The sequence below is a fragment of the Mytilus trossulus genome, chromosome 11 (assembly GCF_036588685.1).
Source record: "Mytilus trossulus isolate FHL-02 chromosome 11, PNRI_Mtr1.1.1.hap1, whole genome shotgun sequence".
Lineage (NCBI taxonomy): Eukaryota > Metazoa > Mollusca > Bivalvia > Mytilida > Mytilidae > Mytilus > Mytilus trossulus.
This window is the reverse complement of record NC_086383.1, coordinates 67,045,550-67,050,900: the sequence shown is the minus strand read 5'-3', so window position 1 is coordinate 67,050,900 and position 5,351 is coordinate 67,045,550.

The following is a 5,351-nucleotide window of genomic DNA, read 5'->3' as shown; positions in this document are numbered from 1 at the left end:
GACTATTAAACAACTGTCTACTAAGACTAAAGGATAAAGATTAGGAGCACTGATGTGGTTTGATCGACTATGAAACAACTGTCTACTAAGACTAAAGGATAAAGATTAGGAACACTGATGTGGTTTGATCGACTATTAAACAACTGTCTACTAAGACTAAAGGATAAAGATTAGGAGCACTGATGTGGTATGATCGACTATTAAACAACTGTCTACTAAGAATACAGGATAAAGATTAGGAGCACTGATGTGGTATGATCGACTATGAAACAACTGTCTACTAAGACTAAAGGATAAAGCTTAGGAGAACTGGTGTGGTATGATCGACTATGAAACAACTGTCTACTAAGAATAATGGATATAGATTAGGATAACTGGTGTGGTATGATCGACTATTACACAACTGTCTACTAAGACTAAAGGATAAAGATTAGGAGCACTGATGTGGTTTGATCGACTATGAAACAACTGTCTACTAAGACTAAAGGATAAAGGTTAGGAGCACTGGTGTGGTATGATCGACTATGAAACAACTGTCTTCTAAGAATACAGGATAAAGATTAGGAGCACTGATGTGGTATGATCGACTATGAAACAACTGTCTACTAAGACTAAAGGATAAAGATTAGGAGCACTGATGTGGTTTGATCGACTATGAAACAACTGTCTACTAAGAATACAGGATAAAGATTAGGAGCACTGGTGTGGTTTGATCGACTATTAAACAACTGTATACTAAGACTAAAGGATAAAGCTTAGGAGAACTGATGTGGTTTGATCGACTATTAAACAACTGTCTACTAAGACTAAAGGATAAAGATTAGGAGCACTTATGTGGTTTGATCGACTATGAAACAACTGTCTACTAAGACTAAAGGATAAAGATTAGGAGCACTGGTGTGGTATGATCGACTATGAAACAACTGTCTTCTAAGAATACAGGATAAAGATTAGGAGCACTGATGTGGTATGATCGACTATGAAACAACTGTCTACTAAGACTAAAGGATAAAGATTAGGAGCACTGATGTGGTTTGATCGAGTATGAAACAACTGTCTACTAAGAATACAGGATAAAGATTAGGAGCACTGGTGTGGTTTGATCGACTATGAAACAACTGTCTACTAAGACTAAAGGATAAAGATTAGGAGCACTGATGTGGTTTGATCGACTATTAAACAACTGTCTACTAAGAATACAGGATAAAGATTAGGAGCACTGATGTGGTATGATCGACTATGAAACAACTGTCTACTAAGAATACAGGATAAAGATTAGGAGCACTGATGTGGTATGATCGACTATGAAACAACTGTCTACTAAGAATACAGGATAAAGATTAGGAGCACTGATGTGGTATGATCGACTATGAAACAACTGTCTACTAAGACTAAAGGATAAAGATTAGGAGCACTGATGTGGTTTGATGGACTATGAAACAACTGTCTACTAAGACTAAAGGATACAGATTAGGAGCACTGATGTGGTATGATCGACTATGAAACAACTGTCTACTAAGACTAAAGGATAAAGATTAGGAGCACTGATGTGGTTTGATCGACTATTAAACAACTGTCTACTAAGACTTAAGGATAAAGATTAGGAGCACTGATGTGGTTTGATCGACTATTAAACAACTGTCTACTAAGAATACAGGATACAGATTAGGAGCACTGATGTGGTATGATCGACTATTAAACAACTGTCTACTAAGACTAAAGGATAAAGATTAGGAGCACTGATGTGGTTTGATGGACTATGAAACAACTGTCTACTAAGACTAAAGGATACAGATTAGGAGCACTGATGTGGTATGATCGACTATGAAACAACTGTCTACTAAGACTAAAGGATAAAGATTAGGAGCACTGATGTGGTTTGATCGACTATTAAACAACTGTCTACTAAGACTAAAGGATAAAGATTAGGAGCACTGATGTGGTTTGATCGACTATGAAACAACTGTCTACTAAGACTAAAGGATAAAGATTAGGAACACTGATGTGGTTTGATCGACTATTAAACAACTGTCTACTAAGACTAAAGGATAAAGATTAGGAGCACTGATGTGGTATGATCGACTATTAAACAACTGTATACTAAGAATACAGGATAAAGATTAGGAGCACTGATGTGGTATGATCGACTATGAAACAACTGTCTACTAAGACTAAAGGATAAAGCTTAGGAGAACTGGTGTGGTATGATCGACTATGAAACAACTGTCTACTAAGAATAATGGATATAGATTAGGATAACTGGTGTGGTATGATCGACTATTACACAACTGTCTACTAAGACTAAAGGATAAAGATTAGGAGCACTGATGTGGTTTGATCGATTATGAAACAACTGTCTACTAAGACTAAAGGATAAAGGTTAGGAGCACTGGTGTGGTATGATCGACTATGAAACAACTGTCTTCTAAGAATACAGGATAAAGATTAGGAGCACTGATGTGGTATGATCGACTATGAAACAACTGTCTACTAAGACTAAAGGATAAAGATTAGGAGCACTGATGTGGTTTGATCGACTATGAAACAACTGTCTACTAAGAATACAGGATAAAGATTAGGAGCACTGGTGTGGTTTGATCGACTATTAAACAACTGTATACTAAGACTAAAGGATAAAGTTTTATCGACTATGAAACAACTGTCTACTAAGACTAAAGGATAAAGATTAGGAGCACTGGTGTGGTATGATCGACTATGAAACAACTGTCTTCTAAGAATACAGGATAAAGATTAGGAGCACTGATGTGGTATGATCGACTATGAAACAACTGTCTACTAAGACTAAAGGATAAAGATTAGGAGCACTGATGTGGTTTGATCGAGTATGAAACAACTGTCTACTAAGAATACAGGATAAAGATTAGGAGCACTGGTGTGGTTTGATCGACTATTAAACAACTGTATACTAAGACTAAAGGATAAAGCTTAGGAGAACTGATGTGGTATGATCGACTATGAAACAACTGTCTACTAAGACTAAAGGATAAAGATGAGGAGCACTGATGTGGTTTGATCGACTATGAAATAACTGTCTACTAAGACTAAAGGATTAAGATTAGGAGCACTGATGTGGTTTGATCGACTATTAAACAACTGTCTACTAAGAATACAGGATAAAGATTAGGAGCACTGATGTGGTATGATCGACTATTAAACAACTGTCTACTAAGACTAAAGGATAAAGATTAGGAGCACTGATGTGGTTTGATGGACTATGAAACAACTGTCTACTAAGACTAAAGGATACAGATTAGGAGCACTGATGTGGTATGATCGACTATGAAACAACTGTCTACTAAGACTAAAGGATAAAGATTAGGAGCACTGATGTGGTTTGATCGACTATTAAACAACTGTCTACTAAGACTAAAGGATAAAGATTAAGAGCACTGATGTGGTTTGATCGACTATGAAACAACTGTCTACTAAGACTAAAGGATAAAGATTAGGAACACTGATGTGGTTTGATCGACTATTAAACAACTGTCTACTAAGACTAAAGGATAAAGATTAGGAGCACTGATGTGGTTTGATCGACTATTAAACAACTGTCTACTAAGAATACAGGATAAAGATTAGGAGCACTGATGTGGTATGATCGACTATGAAACAACTGTCTACTAAAACTAAAGGATAAAGCTTAGGAGAACTGGTGTGGTATGATCGACTATGAAACAACTGTCTACTAAGAATAATGGATATAGATTAGGATAACTGGTGTAGTATGATCGACTATTACACAACTGTCTACTAAGACTAAAGGATAAAGATTAGGAGCACTGATGTGGTTTGATCGACTATGAAACAACTGTCTACTAAGACTAAAGGATAAAGATTAGGAGCACTGGTGTGGTATGATCGACTATGAAACAACTGTCTTCTAAGAATACAGGATAAAGATTAGGAGCACTGATGTGGTATGATCGACTATGAAACAACTGTCTACTAAGACTAAAGGATAAAGATTAGGAGCACTGATGTGGTTTGATCGACTATGAAACAACTGTCTACTAAGAATACAGGATAAAGATTAGGAGCACTGGTGTGGTATGATCGACTATGAAACAACTGTCTTCTAAGAATACAGGATAAAGATTAGGATAACTGGTGTAGTATGATCGACTATTACACAACTGTCTACTAAGACTAAAGGATAAAGATTAGGAGCACTGATGTGGTTTGATCGACTATGAAACAACTGTCTACTAAGACTAAAGGATAAAGATTAGGAGCACTGGTGTGGTATGATCGACTATGAAACAACTGTCTTCTAAGAATACAGGATAAAGATTAGGAGCACTGATGTGGTATGATCGACTATGAAACAACTGTCTACTAAGACTAAAGGATAAAGATTAGGAGCACTGATGTGGTTTGATCGACTATGAAACAACTGTCTACTAAGACTAAAGGATAAAGATTAGGAGCACTGGTGTGGTATGATCGACTATGAAACAACTGTCTTCTAAGAATACAGGATAAAGATTAGGAGCACTGATGTGGTTTGATCGACTATGAAACAACTGTCTACTAAGAATAAAGTATAAAGCTTAGGAGAACTGATGTGGTATGATCGACTATGAAACAACTGTCTACTAAGAATAATGGATACAGATTAGGAGAACTGGTGTGGTATGATCGACTATTAAACAACTGTCTACTAAGACTAAAGGATAAAGATGAGGAGCACTGATGTGGTATGATCGACTATTAAACAACTGTCTACTAAGACTAAAGGATAAAGATTAGGAGCACTGATGTGGTTTGATCGACTATTAAACAACTGTATACTAAGACTAAAGGATAAAGATTAGGAGCACTGATGTGGTATGATCGACTATGAAATAACTGTCTACTAAGACTAGAGGATAAAGATTAGGAGCACTGATGTGGTTTGATCGACTATTAAACAACTGTCTACTAAGAATACAGGATAAAGATTAAGAGCACTGATGTTGTTTGATCGACTGTGAAACAACTGTCTACTAAGACTAAAGGATAAAGATTAGGAGCACTGATGTGGTTTGATCGACTATTAAACAACTGTCTACTAAGACTAAAGGATAAAGATTAGGAGCACTGATGTGGTTTGATCGACTATGAAACAACTGTCTACTAAGACTAAAGGATAAAGATTAGGAGCACTGGTGTGGTATGATCGACTATGAAACAACTGTCTACTAAGACTAAAGGATAAAGCTTAGGAGAACTGATGTGGTATGATCGACTATGAAACAACTGTCTACTAAGAATAATGGATACAGATTAGGAGAACTGGTGTGGTTTGATCGACTATTAAACAACTGTCTACTAAGACTAAAGGATAAAGA